Raw genomic sequence first — 24,287 nt, 5'->3', positions numbered from 1 at the left:
CATGCTGGCTGTGTGTTAGCAATTTTCTCTAGAAAGACATATGCAAAATCCTGCCCAGAGGAGGAGGAAAAGGGGAAGTGCTGCAGAAGGGCAGCTGGGGTTGAGTTTCAGGGGATTGGGTGACACTGGCAAAGGGGGCAGTTTACATAGGAAGGTGGCAGGGCTGAAGCGGGAGAGGATGACTCTGCAGTGGAGGAAGTCAAGCTCAGGATGGGATTTCCACTAGTAATGACAGAGCAGTGGGAGAGTAGCACTAGAGGAAATGGATGCTGGGGGTGAGCCAACATTGTCTTCGCGGTAGGAGAGGGTGTCAGAGGAGGAGGAGGAGCGTGAAGTCTAGAGAGACCCAATAACCAAATAAATGTAAGGAAAGGGAAGGAGAGCTTGGAGCAGTTGGCAGCAGTGGATAACGTTCAGGGGAGGCTGTGAGCGAGGGCCTGCGGGGAGGCCGCTGCACGGAGGGGGAAGATCTGGGGTGACTGCAGGGCGAGGCCCCACCAGCAGCACCAGGTGAGGCAGAGGCCGGGAGCTGGGCTCCGCCGCGCTCCCCCAGGACAGCGCCCGTCCTTACCGGGGAAAGCGGGGCAGCCCCCGCCGAGCCGCTGGGCGCCGGTGCCCCGGAGGGGAGGGCGGCCCGGCTCCGGGGGCGCCGAGGGACACCTGCCGGGGCCGGGCCCCGCTCCCCGCGCCGCAGGGCGGCGGCGGCGGCCGCTCGCTGCCTCCGCAGGGAAGGGGCGCGGGGGCGGGGGGCTGCGCTTCGCCCCCGCCCCGCCGCGCTGTCCCCGCCCCTCGCCCCTCGCAGCCGCCGCGGCCGGGCGGGCGGAGCGCAGCGCAGCGCCGCGGGGGCTGCGGGCGCCGCCGGTCACTCCCCGCCGCCGCTGCAGCCGCCGCCGCCGCCGCCGAGCAGGGAGAGCCGCCGCCCGGGCAGCAGAGAGGTAGGGGCGGCCGGGCCGGGGGTGGTCCCCCCCTTCCCGGGGTGCGTGCGTGTGTGTACGGCGGGCCCGCCGAGCCGGTGACCGCGGGCGACTCCCGCAGCCCCGCCGCAGCCTCTCCCCCCTCCACGCTCCGCCGGGGCGGGCGGGCTGGCGAGCAGCGGCCTCGGAGCCGCGCGGCCCGGGTGCGGCCTTCCCTCCTCCGCCCCTGCTCGCCGCCCCGGCGCGGCGCTGCGCCCCCCCGGCGGGCTGTCAGGGCGCGGAGCCGCCCCGCCCTGCGGCGGCCCCGGCCCGCCCGGCCTCTCCCCGGGGGCCGCGGCCACCGCCCCTGCCCGCCCTCTCCGCGGTGCCGCCTCTGCCGCGCAGCCGCATGCCCCGCCGCGGTGCGGAGAACCGCGGGCGCGCTGCGCCTCAGGACCGCTAGTACTGCTATTTTATTATTTTTTAAAAAATATATGTAATTCATTTTAAATTTTCTTTTTCTTCGGCCGCGGGCGGCGGAGCCGAGGCGGGGGCCGCTGCGGGAGCGGGCGGCGGCGGCGCGGCCGGTGTGTGGGGCGGGGTGCGGGGCAGCTCCGCGGGGTGCGGGGCGGGCGCGGCTGCGGGGCTGCGGCGGGCGGCCCGGGGGAGGCGGGGCGGAGGGGCGTTCTGCTCCGTGTCGGGGGCTTCGCGGCCGGCTGTCAGGTCGTTAGCGCTGCGGTGCTTTGTACTGTGGGAGTGCTGGACTTCAGAATAATGCCGAGACGGAGCGGTGTTTGGCTTTTGCAATAATTAGATGCGTTGCTCCGATTGCTTTCATCCGCTGCTTTTATAGATTCTTGTATTCCTTAAGTGAATGCACAGTTAAAAGGCGTAATGCATGGGCTTGATTTCACTACCTCTTTCAGATAGCTCTTGCAGTTGGATGGATATAGGCCTGATTTAACAAAAAAAATATGGCAGACTTCTGCTAGATACTGTAAGACTGCAGCAGCTCTGAAAAATCCTTGTTCATGGCACCAGGGTCTGACGTTTTATTTAGGAAGCTTTCTTCTAAGGCTGATTCTTTTGCTCTTGGAATGATAATACAAAACTAGAGTGAGCAATTGAATTTATAATTTCGAGATCTTAATTGTGAGTAAAAAGGGCGTTCTTGTTTAAAGAAGGTGAGTAGTGATCTGTATTTCTAGATTGTACTTACTCGACATTGTCCATAGATATAAATGATAAATGTTCAGAATCAGAAGCAGGGTTACTGTAAGAGAGAATAAACATAAACTGTCAAGATCCGGAGCATTTGGTACAGCATTCGACCTTTATTGACAGGATAGAAATATTACGAAACCTGCTTATTGAACTGTGTCGCTAGTTCAGAAAAAATACTGTTACTCACTGTCCTGTGAATGTATTGTGCTGAAAGACATCTTGGGGAACAATGCTCCCCAGTCTAAGGGTTATAGAGGCAGGTCATGTCGAGTAATTTATTCAAAGAGATATCAGCCATGTGAAAATGTCAAGGGAGACTGTGACTCCTCAGGCCATTGCAGGAAATCTCTGCTGGAAGAGGACTTGCATATTCTCAGAAGTCTCTGGAGGGAGAGATAGGAGGTGAAAATGGTATGGGATAAAGAGCCAGGAAGGGTGGGTGATGGCAGCTAGATGCGATTTCTAAAGAATTGTTGGCATTCTTTTTTCTCGCTGTTTCTCGGTGGAACAGAGATGGCTGTTGTGATGCTTACATGACTTAGCAGTGGTTGTAGGGCTATAGGAATGGACTAGTAGGCTCGCTCGCGTGTCATAACCAGCGCTAGATAGGCAATAAATAAAATAGGTAGGGAATATTTTGTTACTTCATGCAGCAGCATAAACTTGGTACTGAAAAAGAGGTCAGGTTATGGAACGGTAGCCTATTTTGCGTTTTTCTGTAATGCAGGTTAAGTGCAGTAAATGATACTCACTAAAGCAGGATGCAGCATTTTTGGATGAAAAAGGAGCTTGCAGCAGTTGTGTGGCACAAAGCGTTACAGATGCTGTTTCATCTCTATGGTGGCATGGATCCTGCAGCTCTTGGAATTACTGTGCGTTACTGAACTCTGCCTGCGCACAGAAGTGGAACAGAGAGGGGGCAAAGTGTTCATGCTACATGTATGGAAACCAGAACGCTGCTGCGTGTGTCTCAGCTCCTTTTAAGTAGGCATACCAAACCATTTTATGAAAGATGTTTTGTTTTTCCTTCAACGTATATAAAATTTGATCAGTTAAAACCTCTTTATTGGGTGGGCCTGTAATGCTCATTTATATTGCGTCACCTGACTAAGGATTTATTTTTAATGTGGATCAGTTACAGGATTTAATATTTGTAGTTGGATTACTTGTAAAATAAGCATTTTATTTTATTAGCAAGGAGTACATGAACATATTTTGTGGAATATAGATGAGAAGGTCTATTTAAGCAGATGTTTAAGGCTCAGACTGCAAAAGTTATTTAGACAGTTAATCTCTATAGGCACCTAAATTCCTTAGTCATCTGATCTGGGCACAAGTTAAAAACCAGTACAGTAGTTTATCATTGCCCATTACCCGTGAATCAGCTCCTAAATCCAGTCCAGGCTGGTATCTCTGACCATGGGCCTCCTGCTCGCCATTTCATGCTTGTAGGAAAACCTTTGCAAACTGCGGTGCTCGGGCTGTGGGAACTGGATGGCCTTACGTTGGAGTGAGGAGCCACCAGCAACCTCTTGGATTTTTTCCACCCTCAGTTGAACGAGGGCATTGCGAAGGAGAGCGGTGCAGGCTATTTTCTGTGGTGTGCGATGCACGCCGTGCCGTGGAAGCTTCTGATGGGATCAGGCCAGTGCTCCGTGATGGAAACTGCGTAGAGCCATATAGGGCTTTTCTGAAATACGAGCTCGCGCCGTGGGCTTGCTCCTCTTCCCAACTGATGTAGCTGGGGAGTTGCCAGTACGTTGGACCCTTACCTCTGCGTAAGCTCATGGCAACTTTCCCAAGTCAAACCAGCAGGAATCTGGCCTAGAGACACTAAACGTGCAAATCTAGTTGTCTTCTCTTGCTTTTTAGTGTATTTACACCTTAGAAATCATCTCGTGTTTGATTGTTATCACCAAATAACACTCGCCTGGTAAAGCAAGTGTTGGAGCTGAAACGTGTGTACGGTCAAATGGCACCGAGGTATAGTCAGTGTTCTGCAAAGAGACTGCATTGAAGACTGCTTTCCCCAGTGTTTTTTTTTTCCCCCCACATATGGTTTTCATTTGTCAGATTTTTATTATTACTCTTAAAATGATCTGTTGTGAATTTGTTTTTCTAATGAACATGAGTACAATGTTGCAGCAGTTACAGCTGGGCCTTTTGAGGCTTTGCTTTCCTTTAATGAAAAAAGGGTTGCAGAGATATTACATGTAAGGAATTTTTCTTAGGCCTAGTAGATCTCAACTTATTTAACAGCTTTAACAGACTGATAGAGATCAGTTCTATATATTTAAGCAGGCAGCTTTTTTCTATTTTGTCCAGCTTTATTTCATTTTCAGGTATTGTTAATCCCAGACGCATTTTTTTAATTGTCCATTCCTCATTAGAGCCCAGTTTTGCATGGAAAAAACTTTTGTATGTATTGTTAGTTGATGGTTGAGTTCATAACTGATTTTATAGTTGTTTGAGAAAGACAGCTAGGGTGGGGTTGCATCTGAAAACAGTATTTCTACTTGCAATAAAATGCATGTGATCAGGAAGAGATATACACCAATCTATAATCTTTGCGCTCAGGGATCATATACATCTTCCTATGGCCAAGGACAGATTAAGGTTGAGCAGTACCTTTAGCCATTGTTTTTCAGCACCATTAATATTTTTCTCAGCCTGTTCTCTGTAAGGTTATTTTTTTTCTTCTTGAACAGTGAAAATTTCAGTATGTTCATACTTTTTCATGTCTTTTCACCTTCCTCCTGCTATTCTCTTTATATATCACACAAGCCTATATTTTTTTTCAAGCTGCACGTATTTTAGCACACCAGGAATCTTTGGCGTGTCACCACTATCACCAGAGTAACATGTTATGCTGTTGTGCAGTCATCTTTATTTCACAATCTTTTGAATGTGCATTAGAACTTTAAAAAGAAATGGTATGTTGGTTTGATTTATACAGCAACCCCTCACATCAAGAGGGCAGCAAGAACTGAACAAAAGAGCCACTCAGCGTGAAAATCTTGTGTCGACAGATGCTGACACACACCTGTTAGATCCTACGAATAGACTAGCTGGTCATACCAGCCGTGCCGTTGGAACAGGAGAGGTGTGCCATTAATACTCTGTTCATAGGTCTAAAAATATACCGGTCTGTGAAACTGTTCACAGGTAAATGTTCCAAATTAAGGAGCTTTTCTGTTTACTGTGGTTCCAAACATAGGCTGTTGTCTTTTTGGAAGCAGTGGCCAGATCCTGAAGTTACACCTGCTGAGCAATTTGCCTATGGTCTGTGAAACACATTCAGGAATGATGTTCTTGGATTTAGTCTTCTGTTACAGTTCACATATCCACAGCTGCACACAAGAGGAAACCATTTCTCCTTCTCTGTTAAAGTTGTACTGCTTGGAGTTAGTATAGTTAAGAATATGAAACAGGAATGCTTCTGCAAGTAATTGGAGAAACTGTGGACTTGCCATTGAAAAAGACTTGCAAAGAAGTAGCAGCAAAGGTTGGTTGGTTTGTTTTAGGAAAGGAATAGGGATTGACTGACAGCTCAGTTGTACTGGAGTGACCACTGGGTTTGGTTTTGTTAATCGTGACTCAACACAGTTGCGAGAATGTGGAATGATCCCTGAAATGGCCTTCAGTCACGGGTGGGCAGGTGGGCAGTTGTCCTCTGTGTAAGTGGGTCTATAGGAGGGGATATGCAATATATTGGTTCTGTGAAGATACGTAGTTGTATATGTGGGTAAAAAGATTTAGTTTAGCTGGTGGAAGATGTAATCAGAGAAGAAGATATGCAGACCTAAAGCAAACAAAACTACTGCTTCATTGCCTGCATGATTGAATGGCACATAGGTTAATGTATGTGAAGTAGCCAACTTAATGAATAAAGCGCTTTATGCTTCAGTTCAGTACCACCATAGAAAGTGGCTGAATGATTGCTGTGATCCTTTCTGGCCTTAGTCTGTAGGGACTACAGACCTTTAGTTCTGTCTGGGTTTTTTTAATTTTTTTTTTATTTTGCCTTCAGGTTTCTTAAAACACAACATCACATTAAGATAAAGACTGTGCTAAAATCTCACGATTCAGGGCTTCAGTTGGGTGCCTGTAGTGGTCAGGAAGGATCACCCCCTCCCTGACTTTTGTGGAGTTGTATTTTCTATTTTTCCACTTTCTTAGAGGCGTTAGTGGCTGGGGGCTGGCTGGGTGAGGCAGTGAGCTGGGTGGGAGGTGCTCTGGGGTGACATAGAGGCTCTTCTCGGAAGCCTGGCCCTGACGTTTTAAGGTTATACTGATTGCTGAATTTGATACCAGGCAGAAATTTCTCCCAGCTAGACGAACAGGCATCTTTGGGAGGTCTTTAGTCTTCACTGGGGGTTCAGGCCCCAGTAGTGTTACAGTCCCAAGTACATGGTCAAGGTCATCTTCAAGGCATTGTGGGGACTTCTTACCATCAAGCAGTAATCTGGATCTGCATTTTTTGGTTTTGTAAGTTACTGCTATTTGATCTTGAATTAATCCTATCGTTCTGTTGATGTAATTTATTAGAGAATGTTATGGAGTACCTGCTTTTGATTCTTTCTTTTACATGATAAAAGGGAATGTTGCGTTTGTAAGGGCAGGAAAGCTGTCAGTATATATCGTTTCTTACGGCACGGTGAGTGCTGGCTCACTGGGCAGGTCTAGAGCCTGGTTTACAATGGGGTTGATTTGTGGTTACTGCAGTCAGTAACGCAGAGTAGAAAATATGGTTTTGTGCAGTATGACCAAATGCTTATTTTTTCCTCTCATTAAATCAATTTTGCTTAGTGCCTAGCCACCACAAGTGCTCCAGCTAATTATAGCAAGTAGATCCTCTGGTTTTTTGGCTTAGAAGGGAGAAGGTGCTGCCTGCTGTATCTAAAATAACTTAATGTAGATAAATTTATTTTAGCACCCACAGGTTTTGGTTTGGGCATCTGAGTTTGAAAGCGTTGGCTTTTGTCTGTAGCTAAACTAATTATGAGATTTTCTTCCCAAGGGCTTTCACTGACTTTTCTCTTAGTAAACAAATATTTAATTAAAGTGTTTAAGGGTGATCTATAGCCAGTCTTTGCAGATGGAGAGCTTTGCACTGGTGGGTAGCTTGTGGCTCCAGTATGCTAGTGGCATATACATTTATAGCAACACTGGAATGCAGCGTGAAGCTAATCGTTCTAGCCTGTGCTTGGAGAAAGCAGGTTTTGCCTCTCACTGGCAAATTACTGGCCTCTGTGCTTTTGGAAGGGTACTTTGGGCCCAAATCTGCCTTATGGAAGTCAGTGGCATTTTGATATAGGAGGATCATCCAGCAGAGCATCCTTGTTTAGACCCTGTATCATGCAGGGAGTCTAGTGAGAAAGCCAGGAAAGCTAGTGATCTTATTTCCTGCTTTGCCACTTAAATTATACACAATCTGAAAGTGGGGAAGTTGAGCAGCATACACTGGTTTTGGGTGCCTGAACTTTCTAAACGCATGGGATCCGCATGTCTTGAAATTTGAATGGTCCTATAGTCAGCCTTGACTCGGATATGATAAGCTGTGAGAAAAATGGGCTTTAAACTACCATGCTGCAGTTCACTTTAAGTTAACAGGTATTTCTTGTCATGTAGGGTCCATATGTGGTAAAGGTAGCCCAGTTAGTTTAATGTTTGCTTTATTTTTTAACTTAAAATATTGCGACCTTTTTCTGTACATACTACTATGAATAATTCTCTACAGTTTCATGATAGTCAAAGGTGAATGGATTAATTGCTAACTTTTTTTTTTAACCTTTTTTGAGAGTAACGTATTCTTGTTGTAATTTAAATGCTTTTAAGAGGCCAGATCCTAAGCCTGAAAAAAATCTGGTTGACTTTGGTGGAGCTACACTGGTTTGTACCAGTTGAAAATCTGTCTTGCAGTCTTTAAGTTTTGAGAAAACAAACACCGGAGCCTGTTGTATTTTACTCTCTTTGTGTTTTTGGCATCAGAGAAGCTTTTTCTGATTGTTTTTCTCATTTGAAGGCTGATTGTACTGAATGATCCCTTGCTACTAAAGGGTGGGTCAGTTTATGTGGGAAAGTCTTAGTCAATGTGTCTGGGAGATAAGTGGGACTGCATCCCAACAAGCGTTGTGCGTTAAATACTGGAATGTGCTGGGGATCTGCCAGGAGATTGGAAGCAGGACTATGCGACAAGCGCGAATGCAGTCACACTCTCCCTAAAATAGCACTCTGGATAACAGGAGATCTGGAAAGTTATCACTTACCTCATTTTAGCACAAATTCTTTCCTAAAAATGGATTATTGACTGAGGGTTCTGGGGGATTTTTTATTTTTATTTTTAAAAATATATTCTGTTTGTCCCTTTCAAGTCTTCAGCTGAAGGCAGGATAGGACTGCAGGTAGAAACGAAAAAGCTGTATTAAAACCATACAAGTGAAGCACAAACCCCACAGCCCCAGCTTAGGGAAAGCTGTTTATATAATCCTCACTGTTACCTGAAGGAGAAATGAGATGGGTTTTTATCTTCGTGTAGGTTAGTAGTAGTGTCTTCAAATTTGTCTTGAACTGTCTGGAAGTAGCAACGCAGAGATAAATCAGTTCAGCGGCCTCCAGCATGCCTGGACTGGTTGTTGGTGACGGGATTTTGGCACAAGAGACTGGATGCAAGCAATCAGTATTTGGATATTAAAATGAACAGTAGTTTACCACTGCAGTCCGTTATATGGTTTTGTTTAAGGGTAAAAATAGGCAAATTTGATTTTTCAACCCTGCGTCAAATTTGTCAACAGAAGAATCTGATTGTGCAGCTTTAGGCATTGGCATAAGCCATTTAAACTTAAAACCTGTGATGCCTAAATTAGTTTCTTAGGGAAAGAGGATGAGTTAGCTTCTAAATGGGATAGTGTGAGGAAAGTGCGGGGGCTGGGGCGGTTGATGGTCTGGAGCAAGGCTGTAAAATACTGAGTCAGCAGGTGGTTGTGTTTAGCCCTGGTGCGAGTCTACTGTAGGAAAGTATGGATTGAAATAACTGCTCCCTGGATTCGTGTTTGCGTTGCTGCAGGGACCTGGACAAGGAATGCGGTAAAAGGAAAAATAAAAGTGGAAATGTTACAGAATAATGAGGTTCAGAACAAAAGTCTGGACTTCTGTAAGTCATGACCTTTTAGTGCATGCAGATTTCAGGACAAGCGATGAGCTGCACTTTTTAAAAGGCAAATGGATTACTTCATTTGTGGAAAAATACCTGTCAGCTTCTGGTCTGCACTACAAGCCTGGGATCAGTTTAGCTCTTGAGGACCACAAGAAGTAACTCTGCCATCGTGCCTGCACCAGAACGGAAATCTCTGGCCCCAGGTATTAGGTCCACATGGCCTGTGGTTGGAGAAGAGCAGTTTCACGTCCCCTGTGCCGCAGTCCCTGAGCTTCCCTGTGGGGAGGAGACTCATTTAGCCTGTTGTGCAGCAGCTGCAAGGCTGCTTTAGGTTGTGCTGGTTTACAACGCTTTGGGAAAGGAAGGCTGTTGCACCAGCCCAGGATAAAGTGAGGCGCAGTGGTTATGCTCCATAGTTTGTTTTGGGAGAGGATGTGACGTACCAGGTACCCCTGCTCTGCACCACGGGGGGATTCCCTCACCCCACTTGGCCTATTAAGCCAGCTTTGCAGCTTTCCATCGCTGGAGTGTGTAAAGTAGCTTTATTGCTGGTCAGGATCTGGCTCCAAGGAGTAACGCTTCAATAAAACTCAGGTAGAAGGTAAATGGAGGTAAAGTAAAAAAATGCAATCCAGTTGAGTTTCACTGAGCTTTGTCTTTTTCAGATTATCTCTATGTGTTAGGAGGCTTTAAATAACGTGCTTGAGGCTCTAAATAATCTTCATATAAAAATATGCAGAACGTATCCAAGATAATTTTATATTGCTCAGTTACGTTTCTGAACCACATTAGAAACGTGAGGATTGTAAAAAACGTTGAAAGATACCAGAATGTTGGTAAATAACTCTGGGAGTCAAGGATGATGGTACCCTCTTTGTGGGCAGGTATGAGTGATAGGGAGCACATACCTCTTATCTGATCTGTGGTTTTAGTCTGAGTCATCCTAATCGGGTAGTAAATCCTGAGTGAGATTATGCTGCTGAATTGTGTGTACCAAAGATCAGCATTTAGATACGCTGTAGGTGTGTAGCAGGATCTAGAGATGCTTGTTTACATGGTTATTGCTGATAGGTTGAGGTAAACCAGAAGTTTGATTGCTTTAACTAGGATCCTCTTCTAAACAAGTGGAAAAGAAACACCGTGAAGACGTAACGGACTGTTGGCTGAAGCCAAGCTGACAGGTGAGGACCACATGGACATACCAGTGCTAGGTGGAGCGCTGAGTTGGTGGAGGGCACGCCAACCCTTTTAGAGATGTTTCTACAGCTGCTGCCGACTAGCAGAAAATAACATGAATCACTTGGGCTTGCAGTGGCTCAGCTTGCTGTGAGAATTCAGAGAGTCCCAAAGTTCCTCAGATTCTTGGCATGGGGTGATGGACCTACATGTCACCTTAAGGGCAATTTGCAGAGCAGCGCGTTCACGCTACCCAGGGTAGTACAGCTGTTTTCATTTTTAACTTCTGGTTGTCATAAGCTGTGGCAGGATGCCAAGGAGCCATGGAAGAGCTTTGGACCTGAAATTAATTTTCAGCAAACTCGATTAGATTGGCGCCTGTGGCAGTCTTACCATTATAAGTTTTATGTGTATTTTGATATAAATGCATCTCCTTTCTGATATTTAGTAGCTTGGCCGTATTATCACTTTATGCTCTAAAGAGAGATAGAAGGGTGTGCAAATACATAAAACAAGGACAAAAATATAACTTTGTATGTATTTTTAATGTTCTGTTTTGTGGATTGATCAAAATGTTGCCATTTTAAAAGACTAAAATGCTTGATCATAATGAACGTTGAGAAATGGTCACTATGCAGGCAGCATGACTGCTCTATCAGAGGGGAATTTCCACATTGCATTCCAAGCATGTTATTAAAGGATTAAAGAGATGGGCAATTCACCTTGGGCTAATTATCCTGAAACTATGCTTATAATACATATGAATAAGTATTATGCAAATATTACTGTAATAACAAACCTTATTTTGAATTTGCTTTGTGCCTGACAGTGGTTCACACACTGGTCAGAAGTATTTACAGTATAAACTTGATAGGTCTTGAGGGAACGTACGTGTTGGTATTGGGTTGTAGGTCTCATTTCGTTTCTGTCTGAACCTTATGTCCATAGGCCTGGTTTGGCAAAGGAGCTCAGGACCTGGTGAGCGAGGTGGGGAACGTGATCCCACCGCCAGCTTGGTCTTTGTCCTGTAGGATTAGGGTCCCGGGCCTCTTGACCATGCAAAAGGTGGAGCTGCACATTTAACTTCAGTGCATTTTGTCTGTGCTTCACGTTACTGTACTGAGATCCCAACCTTTCTAATTCTGGGTGAGCTGCTTTCTCGAGCAATGGGATGTTGGTGTCAAGGTGCCAACAGTGGCACTGTGGTGGGCTGAGGCTGGGATGTTTTCAACTCTCTGGTCACATATTTATGGAATATGGAGCATGGTCCTAAATCTTGGTTGAATTGCTCTTGCAAATAGCAAACTCCTCTGTTTTGATCCAGTGTTCTAAATTATAATCTTGTTTTCCCAAAACAGAAAGTACCTAATTTACCTGTTTAGGGAAAAAAATTAACCATGGTGAAATATACCACTTAGTTTCTTTTTCTCTGAATTGACCTCAGTGGATAGTAGCAGACTGGAATGTTTTGTACCTCATTTCCTTCCTTGATTATATTGTTAAAATTAAACAAATCTTCCATTTTTATTGTCATCAGGAGCAATAAATTCTTGTTCCTTTTAAAAATCTGCCCGTCCTGGTTTTGACTTTCGTTAACTACTGCCTGGAAAATGCAGCTATTTCTCTTCAGAGTGCTGGAACTCTTTTCTGCAGTCAACCTGAAGGCCCAGTTCACCTTTGGGAAATGCCAAGTGGAAGATTGGTGGGTGTCGAGACTGCAATGACCATGATTTTACCACTTCCAGATCTGCTGGCTTTCAGACATAAGTACCAGGAAAAAAAAGCAGTATTCATGTTAGTTCTCTGGGTAGAATATAATTTTTAAGTCAAGATTTTAGAGTCTATCAAAAATCGGAGGTTAGATGGCTGCTGTTGTTTGCTTTGATATGCTAAAGTTTTTCATGCTGATATGTGGTCCTTGAATATTGCACCTGAGCAATTTGTTCCCCAGAATCACTTGGAAAACCCTTCGCTACTCCTCCGAGAGGTCAATGAGCTGTCTCGGAGACGCGGTATGAGACTTACCAGAGAGAGCGCCCTGTTGTTCCCTGGGGTGGTTGTTTCTGAATCAGGCAGTTATGGTGGGTTTGGGAGGCTCCAATGATTCTGAGTAGGGTCATGGTTGTTGTTTTCAGGTATTTGGAGCCACACAAACATGAGGTCACAGCAGAAGTGTCTGAACTCCTGCTTGCCGGTGTTTTGTTCAAGATATAACTACTGTCAATTTTTACATCTGAAAAACGCTCTGCTTTTAGTGCTCCTTTCAAAGATGTGATCTTACAGGTTAAAGCCCAGTGTCTAAACTTGTTGCAGCCTATTTTCTTCTTAATACTGCAAGACAGTTGTGTTAACAGCCTGTTCCTGCTTTAGCGGTGGTGATGCTATATCAGTAGGATGACCGAGTAAGTCTTGCCTGGGGTTTGGGTTTCTCATACAAGGACTGATGAGCCAGTTTCCAGAAAAAATGACATGTTTGGGGAAATGATGTAAGCTTTGGTTTTGAATGACTAGCACTTGGCACATTTTGATGTTGATTGTTGCTAGTGGACCCCGGGTCTCTAACAATGAAGAATTATCCTTGGTCTGTTGGTACTGAGGTATTTCACTCTGGCCTGAACGAGAGTTCATGATGTTGGCAGTCTGAGATAGCCATGAAACGGGAAGCTCCAGGACATATCATGGGGCTGATTCGAGTGGTCAGTGGTGTAGTTAGTATTAGCATTGTGTTTGACAGTGTGTTGTTTAAACGTTGTATTTTCTGGGGGGGGGGAAACCAAACACAACTTTCTGGGCTTCTTCCTGAGTTGCTGGTTTCAGAGTGAAGGCTATAGGCTATCTGTAACATCAACAAAAAGAGAGAGGAGGCTTTGTAATTTGAGTATCATAGCAAAAAGAAACCAAACGAAAAATAGAAGTAATGCAGCTGAGGGGATTTTTATACAAGCCTATAGTTAATTTTAGCTGTGGAGTTTGGGTTGGTGGCGGGTTTTTTTGGGGGGTGGGGTGGGTTTTTTTTTTAATGAATTATTTTTAATTTCAAGGACTTAGGGATGAGGAAGAAAGGAGCTATTGTCCCAGTTAGTCACACTGCAGTGTATGCCTACCTCCTAGACCTGGTTTTAGCTGTAGCCTGAGGTTGGTTTTAGCAGCTGGTTGGTTTTAGCAGCTGGATGTGTTGAGAAGCTGTCATAATTACTGATTTTATGCTTTTTGCTGCATGGTGGTTTCTGTTGGAGACTACGATAAATCTCCCAAACCCTATTTCTGTTCAGAATCCAAAATGTCGTGAAAAGTGCAAGCCTTATGCACAAACCGGTCTGTGTCACAGTCTCTTGCCTGTGCAGTCTCTTGCCTTGCACAGTCTCTCACTGTGTTACAGTGCCATGATTGTAAACCATCCAATAAAGTCAGTGCATTGCTTAAAATAGGCCATTCCTTTTGCAATTGCTATTACAATTCCAATATTAAAATATTAAGCCTTCTCTACAGCGTTTGAAATAGCTGTGAATAAAGAAATTATTTCGTTCGTCTTACCAGAGAAGTTAAATATGGAGCTTGTCAAAGGTTCGCTCCCAAGGCTGGAGATTTGTAGGAGTTGAGCCGAGGCTTCTTCACTCTGGTTTCTTCAACTCTCATCTGTTGTTATTGTTGAACAAAGAGTACAAGAGTGTGGGAGAAAGAAAGAAGCAGGAAATGGATCAAAAGACAGTGAAGAGTAGTATCTAGAAATCAAATGGAGGAAATAACGGACCAGAAAGAATGCAAAAGTAGGAATTCAAAATAGACAACTACATTCAGAGAATTTCATCAGGGCAGGACTCTGATCCTGGCCAGCAGATGCGTAACAGTGATGTGGGTAGCAGGTAGCAGCACCCTGTTCCGTTGGCAGGGGGTGCAAGACCTGCCTCCTCTCTGGAGACTGTGGGTTCAGCCCTGTGTGCTTGTGGCAGCAGGACTGAAAATTGTAGCAAGCCACTAATTGCCTTTTGGGAGGCCTCTTACAAGGGTGGGTGCAGCCTGAATGATGGAGCTTGGTAGGAAGATCAAGGACTTGGCAAGTTCAAATGGGTGCGCTGAGTGCTGATATCCTCAGCCTACGTGCTGTAAGAATGCACAAATGAAAGGCAGGTGTTTATTTTCTTTCCCCCAATGTTGTTGTACGTTAACTAATGTAAAATTTAATAATAAAATACCGTTTCAGCAAAACAGTTTCCTTAAATTTGCCATCAACAAAAGATGTATTGGAAAAGAGAATTTCCTTTAGGGTGAAATAGAGGGTAAACAAACTGAAATGACCATTGTATATTTAATGGGGGGAAAAACCCAGACCTGTCATGTGGCTTGAATGTCATCTTAATGATATTATGAGGCAAGGAAGGGAGCCAAACAATGCACACCTTTTATCATGGAAATGAAGTCCAGAAGGGCTTTCAACAAATACTGTTTAGCCAGAATGAGGGGTTGAATTGTCATCTGCCATGAAATAAAATCTAATTTGTCCATATAATCTTGTTGGTCCAGGTGAGTGATGGAAGTACTGTTCTTCTAATTGCCTTTGAAGTTCAAATTGAAAAGAGATCCTTTTTTCCATCCTGTTCTCTAGCTCGGCTTCTATGGGTAGGGAGGAGACCAGCAGTAATATTTCATTTATCAACTTAACTTTGGTTGAACCAGTTGCGTTTTGCTGGAAACCAGTCGGATGGTCAGCCACTTTAAGCTGCAGTCTTACGAAAGGAGACCAGAGCAGGCTATCTCCCCAGTCCCCAGCTGGAGCACTTGCTGTGCGCTGCCCAGCTCTGTTTCACAGAAGGCTTTGCCAGCATGCCAGCCATTACTGACCTGGTGTGCAACAGGGAAACTTGAGGCAGAGCCCCACGCCTGGACCCCGCAGCCTGGCCCGGCTCCCCAGTGAGTGCTTCACGCTGCTGGGGCATGGAGGTGGGTGCTCGCTGGCTGGAGATTGCTCCCACGCAGGCAGGGTGGATCCCAGCAAGGCATAACTGGAATGATTTTGGTCTCTGACACTATTATATGTGGCATAATGGGCTTGTCCTGGATTTACCCCAGGAGGAATGCCATTTTGGATTGGGTGACGTGTGCTGTCAGATTGACCGCCAGTGGTAAGTGAAGAGGCACGGTAAATCTCTGTGTCGTCAGTCTGTCTGGCTGCATCACAGGGGAATTGCAGTAGTTCAGAGGTGCTAAGGCTCTCCCTCTGTGCCCCAGCAACTGGCTTTGGAGTTCCTACCTTCAGGAGGTGCTCCAAGAAAGGGAACGTCCCTCTGTGTTCTCCCACCTGTCCGGGCACCAAGCCATACTTCCCTGGTCACAGCTTTATGCTCCCCAAACTTCCTCTCTAACTAAAATAAAAGCCCAAAGCACGTCAACCCAAAGGGGAGTGATCAGGCTGAACTTCAGTCACAGATGAAACGCCAGGAAAAAACCACGCTATTAAGAGGGGAGGGGATGTCATACACCTAGCTGTTACAATTTGGTTTGCAGTGGCCTCTGGTTGCTGTTCAGGGTCTCTAAATTAGCCAGTGATTTTTCTCTTGACCAGATCACCTGTAGATGTAAGTGGAGCTGGTGTTATTTAAGCATTAGATTTGTATTAGATCCCTCAGATCTTATACTTCTGTCTTTGTTCATGCTAAATGTAACTTTCTTGCCTTGAATATAAACAGAAATGAATTTGTTATGAGTTACCCTTCCTGTAGTAATCAAGGTAGAAATTAGTAGCTTGTCTTTGGAAGGTAACGCTAATGTGTGTGAAAGGTATGTCAGTGGTTTGAGCGCAGTATGTTGTGCAAAGAACCGAGCTGCAGACCATTGGTATCCCCTCGTAATGTCTTGAGTCCTGTTGACTGTTTTAAATACAAAGATGCTGACGTACTTTTAATGCCATGTTAGTGCTTCCTTGGGCAAGCAGTTAAGAGCATTGTTTTACTTCAGTAACATACAGAAGAGATTGAATTCTGGACACTGGCATTGTTATCTGGGCAAAACATGCCCATAGGCTGTAACTGTAGGGCTGGCCTCCCAAAAAAGTTAATTTTTATTCTCCTCTGTGTTACATTTTAGTTATCAAAGAAAAAGAAGATGGCTGAACAGTGCCAGCTCTGGTTGTGCATTTCCATGAATACGTGATGGCACTTCTCCGTTCTGTCAGTCATGGATCCTAATGCTTCCTATTATGTGTCACCTTCACCATTCTCTGTTTGACATCCCCAGCATCTTTTGTCCAAGTCAGTTTTATTCAGTTATACTTTCATTTCTAAATGTGGTTTGAAAAAGTGTGTGGTGGCACATGGTCTCTACAAGCAAGTAGTGGTTCTTGTGAACCTCCCAGTATTTGCCCAGGTTGCTGCAGCGGTGTCTTGAATTTTTTTTAAATGACTTTTGGTGTATACAAAACTAAAAGTGTCTGAGATAGCTTAAGGGACCTTGGCTTCAGTGCTCATTTTTCATTGACAAACACTAATTATTTAGCAACATGAATCAGATCTTGGGAGGCTTATTTTAGAATCAGTTCCCGTTTCTTCTTTCCTGAGCAGTGATTCAATCATAGTGAGAAAAGCAGTCTCAATCAACGATTGGGCAAGCATATGTTCTCTGCTACCAAAGCACTCCCTATTAATCTTAAACTTGCTTTGCAAAGACTTAGAGCAGGTCCATTAGGAAATACTGATTTTGAACCAAGGCCTCTGCCCGGGCTCCTGCACAGCATGCGCTGCAGCCCTCTTTGGCTGTGTCCTGGCTTCTAAGCTATTTTTCTCCCCATTTTTTTCTTACTGCAATCTACGTGATTGCCTTGAAATGCTCTTGTGAAAGTCATTTTGCTAGGGCATTTGGCCATTCTGAAATAGCCTCACTTGTTCTCTAAAATTACAAGTATTGGTAAAAAACCAGCTTACTCGGTACAACCTAAATACTAAGGCAAGCTGATGCTTGCCAGACTAACAGAGATCTACTTCAAGGGCGGAAATAATGGCCTTTACACTAAATAACTTAATTTTTATGACTGCAACAAATTTGGCTTTTTCAAATAGCTTAAAATTGAGACCAGCTTTGCAAAGGTGAGCAAAATTGAAAATTATGTGGATAAGAATGGCAATACTTTTTCAGGAGGGGAAAAAAACCAAGTTATTTAGACTAATGGCTTACTGTTCTTGGTAGGTTTACTTGGAGATCCCTTGTCCTCAACTTGCTCATGACCCACCTTTGAGTACACAGAGGAGATAGCCTTCTCTCTCTCCGTGCTGGGAGTAGGACTGTACGGAGCAGCAAGTGGTGCAGCAGCCAGGCCTTGAGCTCTACCCAGAGTAGCATTTGGGGTGCTGGCTGCATTGCTGGGCTCATGTGTGCTCAGGTGCCATGTGATCTGGGGGAAAAGCCTGAAATGGGGGGGAAAAAAAAATTAAATAAAACCCCAAAATCCCCACCCTAGCAGCATTCCCAGGGCTAGAGAATTCCTGCATAGCCCTGTGAGCACCTGATACTCATAGGGCTCCTCTTCTCCCAGGGATGTTTTGTGACCTGGCTTCTAGTCTGTCCACTTTCCCATCTAACTCACAGAAAATGAAAAATACTGATGGGTGTAAATTTTATATTGGTTAAAATCTTTGTGGGTATTACCTGGACTTGCCAAGAAGGTAACAACCCCCTTCTGCCTGCTCCGACCCTGTGAGCCTTCAGAAAGCCTGGGCAGGGTGAGGGATCCTGGAAAGCCGGTGCTAGAGACTCAGCTGCTGTAAACTACGCTGTTCAGGTTAATGAAGGGAGAGGGATGACAGTTTTGCCTTAGGCTTGGAGCATTGGAGACCCAATTCATTTTGATGGGAGTTGTTGGTGTCTAACACCTGTAAAAATTAAGCTTCTAGCATTATGCTGCAGGTAAGAAAGTTACTCTAGTTTTGAATCTTGGTGCTGTTTTGTCTCAAATGAGGCATATAGAGAATTAAAGAGATTGTTGCTGTGGGGGGGTAATAGCATTACTTTGGATACTTTCTGCTAGTTCTATTGCTAAAGGGATGATGATGAGACTAATTTTTAACTCATCTGTTGAAACGGTTAATTAATTTGTTGTTTCTGCTCTTGCCCTCTCTGTGCAGTAGCTGTGCAGTCACCGCCCTCTCTCCCCAGATGCTGTTCTGTGTCCTCTTGCCAGTTCGGAGTGTGTGTGTGTGTGTGTCAAAGGGGCACTCGGCATCCAGCAATTGTGCCTTCTGTTAACGAGAACAAACCAGGCATTGAGCCCTTCTAGCACTCAGTGGCAAAAGTCAGTAGAGAAAGGTTTTGCGGTAATAGAGAGGTAAAATGAAACCATGAATATCCATTTCCACAAATCCACAGTCTGTTACCTTGTTTATTAACTCCCTAAACAATTGACTATCATTTTGGACGATTGATGATGATTGTTCTTTTTTAGCTAATAACTTTTCTGCAGATGGATTACTCCTGACAGACACCTGTATATAAGAGCTTAGACGGTCCGCTTATGCAAGTTGGCATGGGCAATGATATCATCGTTTCTTCTTTGGAGTTGGAAGGAGACTGTGAGTAGAGTCATTTTTGTCCCCTGAAATGATAGTCCTGGTATCTAGCTGGGTGCATCTCGGAGGTAAGGTGATAGCTGGCAACCATTGGTTTGTAGAGAACGTCTGAGGCTGGCTGTAATTTCCTGCTCTCCAGATTCCCTCCTGCTCTGTAACCCACACCGTATGCTTGTTTGTTCTGGTTTGGGCCAGTTTGGAGAAATTCCCTGCTTTGCTGTATCTAGTGCTATCGTTTGACACTGCAGCTCTCCTAATACAGCAAATCCATCCAGGTACGAGTATGCTTAAGGCTGTGGAATTGCACTGATGCTGAATGTGACCTGTGATGTTTACAGAAGGTGCCAGAAATGCTTATTCTAAGGTATAATAATAAGCTTCAGGGGAAACGGCCTGTTTTAAATCAGTGTCTGCATTCATTGTTTCTGTTGCTGCCATACACAGGGGCTCCCAGTGTTAACTGGGGGTTGGATAGTCCCCAGAAACGTGATAGTGATTTTGAGTTTCACCCCCTCCTGTATTCCCTGCAATAACATCTTTTAATCTTGAGTTTCACCACAGCCCTGAGAGAATCTGATAGCAGCCACTGCTGAAGGGAGCAGATGAATACAGAGGGCTCTTGTGCCAAGTGCCTTCGGTTTTGAAGTTGGAGGCTTTCAGCAGCCTTCAGAGGTTTTATTTTAAATCAGGATTTCTATTCATCTTCAGTTAATTTGCCTGTTCTTGCATGAATTCACAGGTTGCAAAAAGATTCTGGAACAGTATAGAACTAGTTAAATACTAAATGCTGCTCATATCCATTTTATATTTTAATACATAATGATAGGCTCTGAAAAGTGTGCAAGAGAAGTTGCAAAACAATCTCTATTTTGTTGTACAGAGTATGATAATTTCGAACGGTATGAAGTTTTAATAGGCATTAAATCTTTGTAAAATATCCAGCATAACTGTTTTGTGTCTGCAATTCATAAGTAATTCAGCCACATCAAAGTCAAGCGGGCACAAATCCCCTTTATACCATACTGTACCATCTGTCTAATCTATCTGTGTCAAATATGGCTTGTTTGGGTCTGTCCTTCTACAGCCTGTTCTGGATAGATTAAAATTTCTGGTTAATGAGTATTTTTCTCTTGATATTTGTAACTCGGGTAATAAACATGTTTTTCATGCTAGTTTTATAACGTATTTGGTAAACAAGAATGTGGTAGTCAGCACAAATATCATTTTGTCATGGTTGACCAGAGTGTTTTTACGGCTACAGCACCTTTTCAGCAGTCACTGAGTACAGTATTAATGTGAAATAACTGAATGAAGGGATTGTACTTCGGGCACTTGCAGGATAAGAAGCACCAAAGTGGGTAGTGTAGATTCATCTATTGCCTAGAGCTTGTTTTCTGTTGATCCACTGCTACTGTGGAAAGGCTCCGGTCTGTTTGCCTGGAACTTGCATTAGTTTTGTGGAATGTCAGAAATGAACATTTGAAAGAACTTACTGTTTCGTTTCTATTTGATTCTGCCAGTCTGCGTGAGCTGTAAGCTGTCCCTTCTAAATGCTGGAGGAGTGCAAGTAATAGTATTGCAGTATGACAAAAATAAACTCTGATTTTTGCAGGTAACCTTTTCTTTTGACATCTTTCCAAAAGCAAAGTGATGCAGTGACGTACGTCCTTGTGGGTTACAAAGGATGCTAATGCGACTGTTGCTCTACTGGCAGCTCCTGTTTGAGCGAAAGAAGCTCCAGTTCGTGCCGTGCTGGCTCCGCGTGCTGTGGGCATTAACGTGTGTTTGCATAAATACCACGCTGTGGCATTGTGTCATGATTTGCATCTGCCTCCCATCTTCTGCATAGATGCGACTGTCTTTTAGGCAGAGAACGGTGAAATTTTCAGGATTCGGAAGTCCTGCGCCTGCCGTAGGCCTCTCTAGGAGAGAGCCGGACCTCCCCACGCTGGCCGTGGGTCGCAGCCCCTGCCCTGAGCAGCTCAGGGCAGCCTGCAGGAGGGATGCTTGGGAGCTCAGGGTGGGAGCGTGACTCATGCAGCTACGTGACTCGCAAGTTGTGTTGGCAAACTATCAGCTTTGCACCCCATCTCCGCTGCTCCTGCGCCACGTCTGCATTGCCTACAAGTGTCTGCACACCCAGCCTCTGTTTTGGTGTGCGCCAGCTCACTCCTACAGCTTGGGAATTTGGGTTTTTTCTCCGGAGCTATTATTAAAGGCAGCAGAGATACAGCCTGCGTTCATCATTACCCTCTCAAGAGAACCAGATTGCAGAGTTTTTCCTGAGATGCCTGTTTGGAAAAATAAGCCAGGGACAATCTAAAAATTCTGCATTTTTACGTATTCAGTCCCATTACTGTGCTCTACCTCTTACTACCTTCCCCTAGCCTCACTTAAAATTTTTATTTATTTATTTATTTTACCTTCACTTGCATGTGTTTTATGCGGAGAGATTCCTGCTCTCAAGACAGCTGAGCCTGATGTACAGTGCCATGCCGAAGGGAAAGCAAACTCTAGTCATTCAGGAATTAAAATGGCTGAATCACTGTGCGGTGAGGCGGTGTGTTAAGATGGAGTCAACCAAGCAGATCATTCTAGAAATAAGAGGGGACAATTTTGCTGTCACCGTTGAAATTATGAGGCCTCTTTCTGTATGTTGTGTTGACTGGTGCCATCACTAATAGAAATGTTTTATATAAAATTCCACCTTCAGTGCTTCATTCTGTCCGGCTGTGATACCAAGTGTTGCACAAATAGAAACTAACAGCAGGATCCTTAGGAAAAGAAAGGGCTAAGAACGACTGCAGGTCTGTTTTAACCTCTTGCTGTCTTCACAGCGCATGGGTTTTAATGGAGAGTATAATAATCAAAAAGCTAACATAGTGTAATCCTGAGGTTTATATTAAAGCCTCTTACCAGTGCATCATGCATTTCCAAACACTCCCATTAATATATTCACTTTGAGAAATGCACTGATCCAGACGTTTTCTGGTTTTACTTTTCCAAATAAGGGTGCTCAATTACTGTTGACCTGATTTGAATATGGGCTTGGCTGATTTCATTTAAAATATTGATTGCAGTGCATTGGGTTGGTCATGTTTTTGTTTTATTCCTGTAACAGAATAGCTACCATCCTCGCTCAAATCTGTGCCTTTAGATCTCACTTTTTCCCTGATGCCCAGAGAAAGAGAGCTTTGACACGTGCCTTGGGAGGAGGGAATTTGCCCACCTCAGGATCTCAGAGTGTTCATTCCGGTCTATGGGTGCTTTAGATGGCGTGCTGTTAATGAGGGGCTCGGTGTTTGGGCTTGCAGCATGTTGAGCACCCTGCACTTCACGTGAGTAACAGTTGACGCTGTTGCTGCATCACCCTGTATTTGTGTGTTTTCCGCATGCAGACGTTTTAGTTGTGCCAGGGAAGGATAAATTGCACTGCTTTTTTTTTTTTCAGTTAAAACACTCTCTGTGCTTTCCTGTGCTGGTTCTCGCTTTTATTAGTGGCAGTGGACTCTTGCGTGCTGCGTCATGGGTGGAGGGCCACTGAGAACATGGTAGTCAGGGCTCGGGGAGACGTCTGGGAACGTTACAACCAGCAATGCCAGCGCAACTTGGGAGGTCTCTGGAAGCCTGCAGTAGTGTTGCACTTTCCCTAATGAACTGTTATGCTGCATTTTTGGTAATGAGGAGAGTTGGGCTTTCTCCAGATGCATGTGAGCTGCAGTGGTAACGCTGGGTTACACCAGCTGGTGGGGTAGCAGGCAGAGTAAGATCATTTAATCACAAATAATTGTTCCATTTTTAAAGATGCCAAATGACAGTGAATGTCATTTGAAACAAGTGACGGGGTGGATCTGTACAATATGTCAAAATCTATTCCCAGCAGGAGTAATAGAACTAGTCCCGCTGCCTTTAAAACTGTAAAACCAATGGCAGTTTTCAAATCCTTCAGAAAAGAACTTTTCTGCTCTTTTTTTTTCCTTCTCTGCACTCTTATTTGGCAATGCTTTTAAAGCTTTAAGATTTTATTTTTGCCTTGAAAGTGAAGCAGTGCTCAGGATTTCCCTTGGGAAACAAAGCTTTTAGAGCCTGAAAAGACCGCATAGAGCGTTCTCCTCTGGTGGGTTTTCTTCACCCAAGATGGCTGTCTAGAGTGATCTGTAGGAGAAAGAAAAGGGGAGAAGATCTGGAGAGCTGCCAAGCATTTAAAAGGACTGTGTAGTAAACAGTCATTAGGTGGGAAATGATCAGGATTAGCGCTTTCTAAATTGCTTCAGGGCCGTGTGGGGTTTTTTTTTAACTGTAAATCTGCAGGTGTAAATCTTAAATATGTGAGAATCTTAGCTTTTACTTTTAAAATATAAATAAGATTCTGCCATTTGTCTGCAAACATTCCTTCATGACCGTATCACCCTGTCATACTTAAAAGACCCAGAGAAAAATGAAAACCACCTGCCATTGTTATTGTCTAAATAATTCCAGAGCCTAGTTCTTCTTTTGCATATTATGTGAGAGGCAACACTGCTGTTTTACAGGGTAATTAATAAAATTGCATTTGCAATGTCAAATTCTATACTCGGATGTCTTGTGTGAGTTACTACCTGGGTTATCTCAGGTAGGTATAGCTATTTTAAACATGGATGTGATTGCTCAGCTTGAGTACGGTGAGCTGTACTTTGGAAGCATTTGCTTTCACTCATCGGACTTGTGATGAGCCAGAGTCTGCATCTCCATGCTGGTATCTGTGGGATATAATCCCTTCCTCAGGGTTAACATTTAGTATCTGTGGTGATTTTTTTTTTTTTGTTTCTCACCATTAATTCAAGAAAATGGTATGGTGATTGCCTTGTTCTGGATAGGTCCTGAGCTGTTGTCCTAAGCAAGAAGAAATGGTCTGGGATTCTTCTTTTCTTCTGCAGTTGGTCACTGAAGAGGCAGTCAAGGAAGAGAAATTGGTTTATTGCGGCTGAGCACTCTGTACAGTCCACAAAATGGCTGTACATTATTCTTGTATAATTTTTTATTCTTATTGCAGATCCATGAAATACAATATTATTGAATTAAGGACCAATCCGCTCGGTAGCGAAGGCAAGTGGCCAGTGGCATGTGACAGATGTCTCTCTCACTTTCTTTCCTCCTGGATCCAAATTGTTTTCTATATTTCCATAACCCAAGACAATTAAAGGCACTAAGGTCTTCTGAAATTCAGGGAGAAGGTGGAGGTTTTCCATAGCAAGCCCTGAACGCAGGGAGCGTGAATCAAGAAAGCAGAGCTGTAGTGAAGCTGAA

The 24,287-nt window shown here is 44.4% G+C and overlaps 1 protein-coding gene across 6 annotated transcripts in view; it reads left to right on the top strand.

Annotated features, from left to right (window-relative positions):
- Positions 1 to 336: 336 nt before the first annotated feature.
- The window catches only part of SPTBN1 (spectrin beta, non-erythrocytic 1), a 138,852-nt gene continuing 114,901 nt past the window's right edge, over positions 337 to 24,287 (top strand). The window contains exon 1 of one of the 6 annotated variants that reach the window (XM_054818937.1): positions 337 to 510. The gene's annotated coding sequence lies outside the window, so the exon portion shown is untranslated. Of the gene's footprint in view, positions 511 to 751; positions 936 to 1,233; positions 1,481 to 1,611; positions 2,078 to 16,535; positions 16,695 to 24,287 lie in introns of those variants that run through there. The other 5 variants (XM_054818936.1, XM_054818941.1, XM_054818938.1 and 2 more) reach the window with 5 other exon arrangements.

Source organism: Grus americana, chromosome 3, assembly GCF_028858705.1.
Source record: "Grus americana isolate bGruAme1 chromosome 3, bGruAme1.mat, whole genome shotgun sequence".
NCBI lineage: Eukaryota > Metazoa > Chordata > Aves > Gruiformes > Gruidae > Grus > Grus americana.
The sequence above is the reverse complement of the archived record's forward strand: the minus strand, read 5'-3'. Positions and strand labels throughout refer to the sequence as shown.